The sequence below is a fragment of the Saccostrea cucullata genome, unplaced genomic scaffold (genome assembly GCF_032062105.1).
Source record: "Saccostrea cucullata isolate Sc308-1 unplaced genomic scaffold, CSIRO_AGI_Scuc_v1 ctg4526, whole genome shotgun sequence".
Lineage (NCBI taxonomy): Eukaryota > Metazoa > Mollusca > Bivalvia > Ostreida > Ostreidae > Saccostrea > Saccostrea cuccullata.
In genome coordinates this window covers 17,713-33,853 of record NW_026933539.1, presented here as the reverse complement: position 1 = coordinate 33,853, position 16,141 = coordinate 17,713, and the positions used below count along the sequence as shown (strand labels likewise).

Below are 16,141 nucleotides of genomic sequence, written 5' to 3'. Positions count from 1 at the left end.
ATCGGACGGAAGACCTCTCGTTGCTCGCAACGAGTTTCTCATCTAGTTATTATTATTATTTTTTTCCCCAAAATTTTGTGCAGGCGATTTCTCGAAAACTATTCAGTGGTTTTCAATGAAACTTTCAGGAATCATGCGTCATTATATGAACTTTGTTCATCAGACGGAAAATTTGGAATACTCACCTTTGGTTCCAAGTTATTGACAGTTTTCTGATTTTAAAATGGATTTTTGTCCCCCCTTTTTTACCAAAATGGTCAAAGATATTAACTGGAGACTTGTTAGAGATGATAGATGATGACTTTTAGATATGTGAAATCACCTTTTTGTGTGTCGTCAGTACTTCCGGTCGCTAGCGGAAGCGAATTTAAAAACTACGTATTTTCTAACTTTTTTGTTTTTCAATATTTTTCATTTATTTTTGGAATGTGAATAGAAACCGTTCTTATAATGCTTACTATATAATTTGTTTGAATATTGGTAAATCCAAACTCTAGATATTAACATTTGAAAATCTGAAGCGGGTCCAATATGGCGGCTGTCTATGTCAACTCCGACATTTCGCAATAGGGGTTTTCAGAGGCAGCCAAGCGTTTGCTTGAACGAAAGTAAATAAGGATAAATGAAATGTAAAGGAATACGGGGATTGTCACGAAGTAGTTACGTTGCAATTCTGTGTCAAACTAAGTTTAAATCCATGGTCGTCTCAAACGTCTTCTATAATTGGTTTTGGCTGGTTCTCAAAGTAGAAAAAGAAAAGACTAAATGTGCAAATGAAATACATACCTACTATCATTTGTTTTGCGGAAAAACAGATCTTAAATCTTGGTTACAAATATTAGTTTTAAGAAACAATATCGATGTATGTAGTAAGTATCAAACGTATCCACTGTTTTGCTCATACACCCTAGAGTCATATTAAACTACATTTGTAATAGGAAAGACAAACATAAGAAAACCATTTTTTAGAAGAATTGAGTTTATATTAATATTGTTGTGTCAAAGATATGATTTAAGTTATTGAACCTAAATGGTATCTGATTGCTTGACCGTCTTAAGGCGACACATGTTTTTCTGCGAAACATTTCAACCTTTTCATGAAAGTTTAACTAACCGGGATAGTTCAGTATGGGGATTAGCAGGAAATTTTAAAAAGTAAAAAGTTATTGCAGTTTCACTGATTTAGTGTTACTTATCTATTTACGTCATAGAATTTGTAAATGTGTTAAAAACAATTATTTCTTTACCTTGAAATTTTAGCTATGAGAACGTTCTTTTTTTTATTTCCATTGAAGCTATCACACCTATTTAATGGGACATTCCAAAGAAAAGGCGCGAAGATTTACTCGTGGCGTTTGACGCAAAATTATGAATAGTGACCGCCTTTCATTATTCTAAGACAGATGTACTGTTTCAGAAGTATATACAAGTAGATTTAGAGATGTGGTCCCAATAGCGTAACAGTAAGCGCTTTGGATTTTCATGCTGGCTACCCGGGTTCAATCCCCTTTGTTTCCATAAAAAGTTTAATCACTTTTCAGCTCGATTTTGCGGGGTTTTTTTTCAGAATCGGACGGAAGACCTCTCGTTGCTCGCAACGAGTTTCTTTTCTAGTTATTATTATTATTCTTATTTTTTTCCCCAAAATTTTGTGCAGGCGATTTCTCGAAGACTATTCGGTGGTTTTCAATGAAACTTTCAGGAATCATGCGTCATTATATGAACTTTGTTCATCAGACGGAAAATTTGGAATACTCACCTTCGGTTCCAAGTTATTGACAGTTTTCTGATTTTAAAATGGATTTTTGTCCCCCCTTTTTTACGAAAATGGTCTAAGATATTAACTGGAGACTTGTTAGAGATAATAGATGATGACTTTTAGATATGTGAAATCACCTTTTTGTGTGTCGTCAGTACTTCCGGTCGCTAGCGGAAGCGAATTTAAAAACTACGTATTTTCTAACTTTTTTGTTTTTCAATATTTTTCATTTATTTTTGGAATGTTAATAGAAACCATTCTTATAATGCTTACTATATAATTTGTTTGAACATTGATAAATCCAAACTCTAGATATTAACATTTGAAAATCTGAAGCGGGTCCAATATGGCGGCTGTCTATGTCAACTCCGACATTTCGCAATAGGGGTTTTCTGAGCAGCCAAGCGTTTGCTTGAACGAAAGTAAATAAGGATAAATGAAATGTAAAGGAATACGGGGATTGTCACGAAGTAGTTACGTTGCAATTCTGTGTCAAACTAAGTTTAAATCCATGGTCGTCTCAAACGTCTTCTATAATTGGTTTTGGCTGGTTCTCAAAGTAGAAAAAGAAAAGACTAAATGTGCAAATGAAATACATACCTACTATCATTTGTTTTGCGGAAAAACAGATCTTATATCTTGGTTACAAATAATAGTTTTAAGAAACAATATCGATGTATGTAGTAAGTATCAAACGTATCCACTGTTTTGCTCATGCACCCTAGAGTCATATTAAATTACATTTGTAATAGGAAAGACGAACAAGAAAACCACGTTTTAGAAGAATTGAGTTTATATTAATATTCTTGTGTCAAAGATATGATTTAAGTTATTGAACATAAATGGTATCTGATTCCTTGACCATCTTAGGACGACACATTTCAACCTTTTCATGAAAGTTTAACTAATCGGGATAGTTCAGTATGGGGATAAACAGGAAATTTTAAAAAGTAAAATGTTATTGCAGTTTCACTGATTTAATGTTGCTTATCTATTTACGTCATAGAATTTGTAAATGTGTTAAAAACAATTTCTTTACCTTGAAATTTTAGCTTTGAGAATGTTCGTTTTTTTATTTCCATTGAAGCTACATATATCACACCTATTTAATGGGACATTCCAAAGAAAAGGCGCGAAGATTTAATCGTGGCGTTTGACGCAAAATTATGAATAGTGACCGCCTTTCATTATTCTAAGACAGATGTACTGTTTCAGAAGTATATACAAGTAGATTTAGAGATGAGGTCCCATTAGCGTAACAGTAAGTGCTTTGAATTTTCATGCTGACGACCCGGGTTCAATCCCCTTTGTTTCCATAAAAAGTTTTATCACTGTTCAGCTCGATTTTGCGGGGTTTTTTTCAGAATCGGACGGAAGACCTCTCGTTGCTCGCAACGAGTTTCTTTTCTAGTTATTATTAAGGTCTTCCGTTTCAGACGGAAGACCTTATAGTGATTCTACTGTTTTTTCTTATTATTATTATTTTTTTTCCCAAATCTTGTCGGCAGGATTTCTCAGAGATGGCTAGACAGATTAAACTGAAATTTTCAGGGATGATAGAGAATGAAAATACCCCGAGACGTTTTTTTCATTTTTTCAAAATTCACTTCCGGTCGTCAGATATGTCCAATTTCCGCTTTTTTCAAAAATATTTAATCCGAGTGAGATATATGAAACGGTAAGAGATTAAGGCACCAAACTTACAGGGATGATAGATCTTGATAAGTAAGCAAATCCATTTGGGTTAAGATTGTCCGCCGTCACTTCCGGTCGTCACAGGAAGTGATCATAAATATCAAAAATTTCAACTTTTCTTTTTTTGAAACTTTTTTGCATCACATTAGAGCATCTAACTTGTAGTGTTGAAATATGTCAGTCCCACCGGAAACAAAACCGACAACTTCCGGTTGTAAAAGAAAAAATTACATAATTTGAGTATTTTTCTTTCCCATAAATATCTTTTATAGATGAAGTATTTGGAATGATTTTACGATATGTTATTCAGACTGAAAATGTCTACAGTAACGTCAAAAATTTTTGAAAAAATTTAATTCCGGTCGCGTGATTTTCTGTCCTAAAAATGAGAAGTTGTCATAGAGAGATCTCGTAAACGGTAAGAGATGAAGACACCAAACTTGATGAACTGGTAGATCTTGATAAGTAGGCAAAACCATTAGGGTTAAGATTGTCCGCCGTCACTTCCGGTTGTCACAGGAAGTAATCTAAGGATTCGAAAATTTCAACTTTTCTTTATGGAAACTTTCTTAGTACTGCCTTATAGTATCTTATTCGTAGTTTCGAAATATGTCAGTCCCACTGCAAATAAAAACGACAACTTCCGGTTATGAGAGAAAAACTACATAAATTGAGTATTATACTATCCCTTAAATATCTTTTATAAAAAGAGTATTTGAAATGATTTTAGGACATGTTATTCAGGCAGCAAATGTCTAGAGTAACCTCAAATATCTTATTTAAAATTCACTTCCGGTCACGTGATTTCTTGTCCTCAAAATGTGAAGTTAACATTACGAAATCTCTTAAACTGTAACAGATCAAGACACTTACGTTATATGAATTATAAACCATGAAAATTGTGCAACAGATATAGGGCAAATTGCGTCCGCTGTCACTTCCTGTCATCACAGGAAGTGATTTAAAAATGATTTTTTATAAATGTTACTGTAGTATTCAGACTATAATTGTCTAAAGTAACGTCGAGAATCTTGGTAGGTAATACCTCCGGCCGTTTTTTCCTAAAATCATTGTAATTATTATATTCCTTTTAAATTAAAGATAAAAGCTCATTCATACAAATAAATAGAGGAGAACGGAAGACCGTTTTTGTTGCTGTAGCAACAAGAGTTTCTAGTTCTTTTTATTATTATTTTTTTTTTTCCTTTTTCTTTTGCCGATTTCTCGGAGATGAGTGGACGGATTCAGATGAAATTTTCAGAGATGATAAAGAGTTAAAATATCTTTCAAATGCAGTTTTCAATTTTTCAAAATTCACTTCCGGTCGTCAGTTATGTCCGATTTCCGCTTTTTTCAAAAAAGTTTTGTCCCAGTCATATCTCAGAAACGGTAAGAGATGAAGACACCAAACTTATATGAGTAATAGATCTTGATAAGTAGGCAAAACCATTTGGGTTAACATTGTCCGCCGTCACTTCCGGTCGTCACAGGAAGTGATCAAAGAAATCGAAAATTTCAACTTTTCTTTTTTGAAACTTTTTCTACATCACATTATAGCATCTTGTTTGTAGTTTCGAAATATATCAGTCCCACCGGAAACAAAAACGACAACTTCCGGTTATAAGAGAAAAACTGCATATTTTCAGTATTTTTCTCTCCCATAAATATTTTTATACGTAATGTATTTGAAATGATTTTTGGATATGTTATTCAGACTGCAAATGACTACAGTAACGTCAAATATCTTTGTAAAATTCACTTCCGGTCGCGTGATTTCCTGTCCTCAAAATGAAAAGTTATCATAGCTAGATCTCGTAAACGGTAAGAGATTAAGACACCAAACTTATATAAATGGTTTATCATGATAAGTAGGCAAAATCAGTTGGGATAAGATTGTCCGCCGTCACTTCCGGTCGTCACAGGAAGTGATCCAAAAAATCAAAATTTTTAACTTTTCTTTCATGAAACTTTTTTTTGCATCACATTATAACATCTTATTTGTATTTTTGAAATATATTAGTCCCACCGGAAAATAAAACGACAACTTCCGGTTATGAGAGAAAAAACTACATAATTTGAGTATTTTTCTTTCCCATAAATATTTCTTATACAGTTAATTCTCGATAAACCGCCACCTTTTGTAATTTAGAAATCATGGCGGTATAACGAATTTGGCGATGAATTGAATTTTCCATCTTTTAGGAAATAAGACATAGAGTTATCGTTCTTAGAAATACCATTAAGCGTTTCTATTCTTATTATCACTTGTACATGTGTATAAACATATTTCTATATTTGAAAATACTTCAAGTAAGTTTTTTAATGTACAATTTTGCTAAAACAAAATATTCAGTTATGAAATTAAGACAAGTACATGTGTATGTATGTAAATCTGCACGTTTGATATTGAAAAAAAAAATGCTGGGTCGATCGTCGTGATATATTGCCTATAGTACGCAAAATAAGTTCTTGAATAAATTCATTGTTTATGAAATCATTGTTAATGAAACGTTCACAATTTCTGACTTATAATTATTTTTTAAGCAAACTTTGAATTGTTTTTAAAAGCAGAGATCATCAAAATGATATCGTTATCTGCGTACTTTGCAACGACCGCTTTCTTGGCGAAGCGTTGAATTATAAATGATTTTATTAAACAGAAAACAAAATTATTCTAACAGTTCATGTTAAAATTATTGTTTATTTAATTAATTTACTTAATTGCATGTACCTTGACTGGCTTTGCATGCTTTACAACAGGGATAGCGACAACCAATTAGCCGCGCTTCACTGACCACATGCACCTGTGGCGGTATTATCGAGATAATTGACACTTAAAAATGGACGTTTGTTGTGAAAACAGGGTGGCGGATGGCGGTATGCGAATTTGGCGTTATAAAGAGAATTTTATATAGCAGGAAAAACGTTCTTGGGAAATCATGGTGGTATTGCGAAAATGGCGATGAATCGAATGGTGATAATTCGAGAATTGACTGTAGTTAAAGTATTTGTAATGATTTTTGGATAGTTTATTCGGACTGCAAATCTCTACAGTTATGTCTAATATCTTAGTAAAATTTACTTCCGGTCGCGTGACTTCCTGTCCTCAAAATCAGAAGTTATCATTGCTAGATCTCGTTAACGGTAAGAGATTAAGACACCAAACTAATAGGGATGGTAGACCTTGATGAATAGACAAATCCTTTGAGTTCAAGATCGTCCGCCGTCACTTCCGGTTGTCACAGGAAGTGATCAAATAAATCACAAATTTAAACTTTTCTTGATGGAATCTTTGTTAGTTTTACCTTATAGCATCTTACTAGTAGTTTAGAAATATGTCAGTCCCAATGGAAACAGAAACGACGACTTCCGGTTATGAGTGAAAAACTGCATCATCGCAGAAATATCTTTTATAAAAAGAGTACTACAGTATTTGAAATGATTTTGGGACATGTTATTCAGATTGCAAATGTCTAGAGAAACCTCAAAATGAGACCTTTCACCCTTACTCAAAAAGTAATAAAGAAATATTCATTACCTTTATCTAGATTCAGCTTCAAGTGTTGATCTCAAGTTTACCTCCCTCTCTCTCTCTTTCTTTGATGACCTTGGTCTTTGACCTTGATAAATGACCTTGTCCTTTGGCCCCATTGACCCAAAGGTCACAATCAAGCTTAAGGTTGTGGAGGTATTTGCAACTCTAACTCTAACAAATGCTTATAAAATACCCCCTCCCTTCTCTAAAAAAAAGAAACAAAATAAAAAACAATCAACACCAACTTAGAGAAAATGTCTACAAGTCAAGAAACGAAATATCAGAAAACAAAGGAAAGAAGAGACCTGAAAGAAAGTGTCCTGAGGAGTTTCAAGGTGAGTCTCTGAAGTATTTTGAAATTCTAGTGAATATTGGCAAAATCTGCATTTTTTTTCTGTCTGAAATTTAGTTATTGCTGAGCATAAAAATTAATTAAAACTCGTATTGGCTATTTCTGCAATAATTGTTAATATCATTCGATTCTTCAACTCTATTACGACATTTTTATACCAAGTGTATTCCTGCTTTCTTAGGTGTATGGAATTTATCTTAATTTTATTTAGATTTAAATATGAATCGGCTGAAACTCGGAAATGACGATTTTTCATATCAATCAAATTTCCACGCAATTTAGATAGATCAAATCAATTGCAGTTACCCCGCTTGATACGATATGGTGTGGAAAAAATGCCTATGACCCACTCACTGTTTTTTCCGGGATTTTGAATTTCCTCTGCAACTGACCACGTGTATTACTTTCGCTTTTACAACTCTGTATATGCTAAGTTTCATCGTTTCACTGCAAATGTGTCCCATATTTATTCTAAGCATTTTCCTACATACAGTATCACATCAAACAGGGAATATCATAGTTTTTAAAGAAATTTGACCGGGACTTTACTACGAAACTATTTCTTTCACTTCGAAACTATTTCCTTCAACCTTAAAATAATAAGCTTACAAAATACCTCAAATGTTGTGGAATTCGATGGCTCAGTGGTTAGCGTGTCCGACTTTCATACTAATGGTTTTGGGCTCGAGCCCAGATGGAGGAATTGGTTGTTTTTTTTTTTTTTGAATTTTGTTTTTTTTTTAAATAGAAAAATTTCCTTCTGAGAAGGACGGAAGACCTTATTTGTTGCTGTAGCAACAAGAGTTTCTAGTTTCTTATTAAGGTCTTCCGTTTTAGACGGAAGACCTTATAGTGATTCCACTGTTTTTTAAGGTCTTCCGTCTTCACGGAAGACCTTATAGTGATTCTATTGTTTCTTATTATTATTCTTATTATTATTATTATTATTATTATTCTTTTTTTTGACAAAATTTTGTGCAGGCGATTTCTCGAAAACTGTTCAGCAGTTTTTCATGAAACTTTCACAAAATATGTCTCATTATATGAAGTTGTTACATCCGTAGAGAAATTTTGAAAATTTGCTTCTGGTGCCAAGTTATTGACAATTTCCTGATTTTAAAATGCAATTTTGTCGCCCCTTTTTCTCAAAAATGGCTAAAGATATGATCTGGAGACTTATTGGAGACGATAGTTTGTCACTTTGTGGTTTGCAGAATCACCTTCTCGTGCGTCGTCAATACTTCCGGTCGTTAGGAGATGCAAATTAAAAAAAAGCGTATTTTCCAACTTTTTTGTTTTTCAGTATTTTTCATTTATTTTTGGTATGTTAATAGAAACTTTCCTCATAATGCTTACTATACAATTTGTTTGAATGTTGATAAATCCAAACTCTAGATATTAGCATTCAAAAATCTGAAGCGGGTCCAAAATGGCGGCGCTCTCTGACAACGCCGACATTTCGCAATAGGGGTTTACGTAGGCAGCCGAGCGTTTGCTTGAACGAAAGCAACATAAGAATAAATGAAATGTAAAGAAATACTTGGACTGTCACGTCGTAGTTTCGTTGCATTTCTGTGTCAAACTAACGTCTTCTGTAATTGGTTTGGCTGGTTTTCAAAGTAGAAAAAGAAAAGACTAAACGTGCAAATGAAATTCGATACCAAATATCTGTTGTGCATCACGGAAAAAACAGATCTTAAAACATACTTATGCATAATACTTTCTCAAAAAAGAATATTAATATTGTCAGTATATATCTTAACCATTGTTTTTCCTATACACATTTGTGTCATAATAAACTAATAAATAAAACAAAATATAAGAAAACAATTTTTTTTAAAGATCGCTTCATGGATTTTATTTAAGCATTCTTGTCTCAAAGACCTGATTCAAGTTACTGAGCATAAATGATATCTGATTCCTTGACTGTCGTAGAGCGAGCCATATTCTTCGGCGAAACGTTTCAACCTTTTTCGATTAACTAATCGAGATAGTTCACTTTGGGGATGAACTGGAAATTGAAAAAAAAATCATAACTGTTTCACTGCTTAAGTGTTACATACATATATACAATATGGAATTTGTAAAATGTGTTAAATTGCTTTCTACACCTCGAATCTTAACCTATAAGAGCTTTCTTTTTTTAATTTCATTGAAGCTATCACACCTATATAATAGAAAATTCCAAAGAAAAGGCTCAAGATTAACTCGTTGCGTTTGGCGCTAAATTTTGAATAGTGACCCACTTTTCATAATTTTAAGAGAGAAGCACTGTTTCCATAATATATTCAAGTAGATTTAGAGTAGAGGTCCTGATAGCGTAATATTAAGTGCTTTGGAATTTCCTGCTGGCGACTTGGGTTCAATCCCCCTTGTGTGCAAATCTTTTTTTTTTTTTTAATTTTTAGCTCGATTTTACGTTTTCTTTCCAGAATCGGACGGAAGACCTCTCGTTGCTCGCAACGAGTTTCTCATCTAGTTCTTCTTCTTATTATTTTTTTCCCCAAATCTTGTCGGCAGGATTTCTCAGAGATGGCTGGACGGATTTTCATGAAATTTTCAGGGATGATAGAGAATAAAAATACCCCGAGACGTTTTTTTTTTCATTTTTTCAAAATTCACTTCCGGTCGTCAGATTTGTCCGATTTTCGCTTTTTTGAAAAATATCTAATCCGAGTGAGATCTCAGAAACGGTAAGAGATTAAGGCACCAAACTTACAGGGTTGATAGATCTTAATAAGTAGGCAAATCCATTTGGGTTAAGATCGTCCGCCGTCACTTCCGGTCGTCACAGGAAGTGACCATACATATCGAAAATTTCAACTTTTCTTTTCTGAAACTTTTTCTGCATCACTTTATAGCATCTTACTTGCAGTGTGAAATATTTCAGTCGCACCGGAAACAAAAACGGCAACTTCCGGTTATAAGAGGAAAACTACATAATTTGAGTATTTTTCTTTCCCATAAATACTTTTTATAGATACAGTGTTTGTACTGATTTTTTGATATGTTATTCAGACTGCATATTTCTACAGTAACGTCAAATATCTTTTGAAAATGCACTTCCGGTCGCGTGATTTTCTGTCCTCAAAATGAGAAGTTATCATAGCTAGATCTCGTAAACGGTAAGAGATAAGGAAACCAATCTTATAGGAGTGATAGATCTTGATAAGTAAACGAACCAATTTGGGATAAGATCGTCTGCCGTCATTTCCGGTCGTTACAGGAAGTGATCAAAGAAATGGAAAATTTCAACTTTTCTTTATGAATTCTTTCCTAGTAATACACTATAGCATCTTATTTGCTGTTTTGAAATATGTCAGTCCCACTGCAAACAAAAACGACAACTTCCGGTTATGAGAGAAAAACTGCATAAATTGAGTATAATACTATACCATAATTATCTTTCATGACAAGAGTATTTAAATTATTTTAGGACATGTTATTCAGACTGTAGAGTAACCTTAAATATCTTTTTAAAAAATTACTTCCGGTAACGGGATTTCTGGTCCTCAAAATTAGAAGTTATCATTACAAGATCTCTTAAACTGTAAAAGTTCAAGACAGTTAACTTATATGAATAATAAATCATAAAGATTGGGCAACAAATACAGGGTTAAATACGTCGGCCGTCAATTCCGGTCGTCACAGGAAATGATAAAAAAAAATTAAAATGATTTTTGTAAATGCTATTAAGACTATAATTGTCTAAAGTAACGTCGAGAATCTTGGTAAGCTACACGCCGTTTGTTTTCCTGTTATCCTTTTAAATATCATATACCTTATTAACATAGATAAAAGCTCATTCATACAGATAAATAGAGGAGAACGGAAGACCGTTTTTGTTGCTTTAGCAACAAGTGTTTCTAGTTATTATTATTTTTTTTCCCAAATCTTGTCGGCAGGATTTCTCAGAGATGGCTGGACGGATTTTCATGAAATTTTCAGGGATGATAGAGATTGTAAATACCCCGAGACAATTTTTTCATTTTTTCAAAATTCACTTCCGGTCGTCAGATATGTCCGATTTCCGCTTTTTTCAAAAATATTTAATCCGAGTGAGATCTCAGAAACGGTAAAAGATTAAGATACCAAACTTACAGGGATGATAGATCTTGATAAGTAGACAAATCCATTTGGGTTAAGATTGTCCGCCGTCACTTCCGGTCGTCACAGGAAGTGACCATAAATAGCGAAAATTTCAACTTTTCTTTTTTGAAACTTTTTTTGCATCACTTTATAGCATCTTACTTGTAGTGTTGAAATATGTCAGTCGCACCGGAAACAAAAACTGCAACTTCCGGTTATAAGAGGAAAACTACATAATTTGACTATTTTTCTTTCCTATAAATACTTTTTATGGATAAAGTGTTTGTAATAATTTTTTGATATGTTATTCAGACTGCATATTTCTACAGTAACGTCAAATATATTTTTAAAATACACTTCCGGTCGCGTGATTTCCTGTCCTCAAAATGAGAAGTTATCACAGCTAGATCTCGTAAATGGTGAGAGATAAAGAAACCAAACTTATAGGAGTGATAGATCTTGATAAGTAAGCGAACCCATTTGGGATAAAATTGTCCGCCGTCATTTCCGGTCCTTACAGGAAGTGATCAAAGAAATCAAAAAATTTCAACTTTTCTTTATGAATTCTTTCTTAGTAGTACACTATAGCATCGTATTTGCCGTTTTGAAATATGTCAGTCCCACGGGAAACAAAAACGAAAACTTCCGGTTATGAGAGAAAAACTGCAAAAATTGAGTATCATACTATACTATAAATATCTTTCATGAAAAGAGTATTTGAAATGATTTTAGGACATGTTATTCAGACTGTAGAGTAACCTTAAATATCTTCTTAAAAATTTACTTCCGGTCACGTGATTTCTGGTCCTCAAAATGTTAACATTACGAGATCTCTTAAACTGTAACAGTTCATAACAGTTAACTTATATGAATAATAAACCATGAAGATTGGGCAACAGATATAGGGTTAAATACGTCGGCCGTCACTTCCGGTCGTCACAGGAAATGATAAAAAAAAATTGAAAATGATTTTTGTAAATGCTATTAAGACTATAATTGTCTAAACTTGGTAAGCTACACGCCGTTTGTTTTCCTGTTATCCTTTTTGAATATCATATACCTTTTTTTTAACATAGATAAAAGCTCATTCATACAGATAAATAGAGGAGAACGGAAGACCGTTTTTGTTGCTGTAGCAACAAGAGTTTCTAGTTTTTCTTCTGCTTCCTAGACCGCAACTTTGAGGCCTCATATCTCGCTCATTTCTCAACAGATTTCGCTCAAATTTTCAGACATTATAGACGTTAATAAATTCTATCAGAATGTTTTTAAAATTTCAAAAAAGCCACTTCCGGTTTTTGAGTTATTTCCCTTTAAAGGAAAATTTATAGGCTTTCGTTTCCAAACAAAGGCTCAGAGACGGCTGGAGCAGAAATTCTACTGATTTTAGATAATAGAAGGATTGAAGTTGTGCACATCGGTTTTTGTTTTTCGATTTCTCGATTCAAAATGGCGCTATGTAGGGGTCAAAAATAAGAACGCTTAAAAGAACCAAAAATTACTCATATTTTTCTTTTTATCTTCTAAACTAAAAATATTTTGTTAAAATATATAGAGCATAATTTGTGCAGAATTAGAAGATCTTTCAAATGATATGTCGAAAAAAGGGCTGACTCCTAAATTAAGGGACCTAGAGGGGCCAAAAGTTTTTTCCAGATATCTCAAAAAGTATTGAGAATTTGTTATACATCAAAGAAGCAAAGTTGTTTAAAATATCAAGCTTTATCTAATGGGGTCGTCAAAATACGTCTGGCGACGTCACTTCCGGTCGAACCGGAAGTAGTCAGAAAATGCATATTTTTGCCGTTTTTGGGTAACATGTGTCACTAGAAGCTTAAACATTAATTTTCCGTCCGTCGTCGTCACTTCCGGTCAACCCAACCAGAAGTACCAAAGAATGGCTTCATTTTGCTATACTTAACAAAGATTTGGAGGATTAACCCATTTTTGGACTTCATTACTCTTTTTTTTTTTAAATGAAAGTTACTTCTGGTCAAACAGGACGGAAGACCTACTCGTTGCTTTGCAACGAGCTCGGCTCTAGTTTTGGTTTTATTTTCCTGATTATCTCCCCTTGTTTAAAAGCCCAAACCCTAGTATTAGTGTAAATGGTATCTCTTGGGCCAAGGATACCCTGTGACAAATTTGACACTGATTGCCGAAGAGGTTCTTGAGCTATAGCCCATTTTCTAGAAAGTTTACGCATACTGCACAAATGGTCATAGCATGCGCTCTTTGAGCCTTTGGCTAAAAATATAAATCTGAAAATTGTAGATCAAACGAAAATAATGACAAAGAAGAAAAGCAGTTTAAGTTTAAATCGCCCAAAAATACACAAAAAACGAAAATGATGAATCTGAGTGTAGTTCGACATCACAAAAGCAAAAACGAATTGTATCAACACCATCAAATATGATTTTATTCCGCCCGTGGTGTACTAATTTTCATTGCACAATATTAGAATATAAGATCCTTTCAAAGACAGACACAAAAAACACCCACAAATGTTCCAGTCAGGAAAATGTATAGAACCCAGTTATTCTCCGAATTATTGACCACTTGTTCTGAGGACGATTTTGAAATGTTACCATGATTATGTAATGAAAGAGAAAATACGTGTAATATTCTCCACGAGTTGTTTTTTAGAATTGTCCCTCTGCGAGAGTTGAACATTTTATATGTTTCAAATAATTTCACAAAAAAGGTTTCCATGGAAAAATAGTACACATTCCGTGCTCAAGGATATTATTAAGTGCCACAACATAGAAAATACAAAATGAGTGATGATAGAGTAATATTTACATTTCCAATGTCTTTGTCCGAGATAAAATTACCAACTGTTAATGTACTTTATTTCCCCATCAATGTATTGGCGCGGTTCCCAAAAAAAAAACCCACGTACAGAGCGGGACAAACATCTAGACAGAAGCAGGGCTTGGAGCACGAGGATTGCGGAATCAAAGCATGTAAATATAAGGAATAACTGTCAGATTTTTCAATTTCATGAAGATGATCAATCGATTGGCTTGCGTGATAATTTTATGCATAAACGCCTTCGGCATTTTTGCAAATTATCACGCAATCCAATCGATTAATCACTTCATGAAATCGAAAAAATAAGACAGTTATTCCTTAAATGAATCAAAACTTGTATGGAAGCTGGGTTGTCTGATATATATCTGACGATAACATCAGACATCGATGCAATTTACCCATCTTCAACAAGACCTTGACCAACTTGTAGCATGGGAGGAGACTTGGAAAATGAATTTTCATCCAGAAAAATGCAATGTTCTCACTATATCCAGACAGGAAAAGGCACCCCATTATGAAGAATAACACCCTTCATGGTGATCAGCTTGAACATGTAACAACAGCAAAATATGTAGGTGTATCAATTACATCAGATATGAAATGGAACCAACATATATCCAATATCTGCCAATGATACCATCAGCTTTCTAAAACGTAACCTGAACATAAGAAATGCAAACATCACAGAAAAAGCCTACAAGTCAGCTGTAAGTCCTACCCTATGCTTGTACTACATGGGACCCATATTTGAAAGAGGATATATAAAAGATTGAGATGGTACAACGCAGGGAAGCCAGGTACGTTACCAACCGATATCATAACACCTCGTTGGTCACCTATATGTTGGATACCCTGCATTGGGTCACTCTGGAGGAGCGCAGAAGGAGGGCCAGATTAATTCTTTACAAGATCCAAAATGGACTAGTCGGAATAGAAACATTAGACAAATTAGTGCCGTCAAGACTCAGTCGAAACATTGGTATGCGCACCGAAGTGGCAGTGTTATCAGTGATTGATGGTGGCTGCAGAGTGGTAGAAGTAGAAACCTCAGTATAGAAGCACACTTTCTCCAAGGACATGAATTACTCACTCTGTGTTACTCGATACAGGTATTCTTAGCAGCATTGAGCTGCGATGAATTTCAATTGTATATACTCCTTAGAATCTAATCATGCAGATTGAATTTGACTGCATATTTCAGTAGTTGTACCCCCTTGGATTTAATATAGGCTAATATAATTTGCACTTATTAATGGCATATTTTTTATATCCACGGATATATACCCTAAACATAAAGAGTAGAATTTCAGAGACAGTAGACATTACCATTATGCACAATGAGAAAGAAAGACAACTATCAATTATTATATTTGGAGATAACAAACTCAGAAAATCAATGAAAGGGTTCCTCCTACCTCTACTCACTGAAATAAAAATTTAGGAAAAACAAATTGTTATATGTATTCAGCGGATTTATATTCCTTGATTTTTTTACTTAGTTAAAGTGCAGTATTTATATTTTTAATGCCTCAAAGATTCACATTTTTTATACATGGAAAGATAAACACTCGGGTATTTATAATAACTTTTTCGATTTCCAAAATTTAAACTGTCTTTACAGTATGTTCTACAATTTACCATATTTATACATGATAAAGTTTGTCCAAATGATTCAAAACTTATTTTTGAAAAGGAAAATTTAACATTTTCTGTTCATTATCATTGAACAAACACCTTTATTAACAATACGCAGCATTTATCTATTTTCTGAAGCCTTATATAATAAACATCAAAAATCAGAATGTGGCATTAAAGTCAAAAGAGTTGTTTGTACTCGAAAAAACAATCATTTATAATTTTTTATGCCCCCGTAAACGAGGTATATAGTTTTTGTCGT

General features: G+C 33.6%; 1 protein-coding gene across 1 annotated transcript in view; it reads right to left on the bottom strand.

Annotated features, from left to right (window-relative positions):
* Window positions 1–16,141, bottom strand: part of LOC134238569 (hepatocyte growth factor-like protein) — a 54,051-nt gene that overhangs the window by 22,475 nt on the left and 15,435 nt on the right. The gene's annotated exons all lie outside the window — the stretch shown is intronic.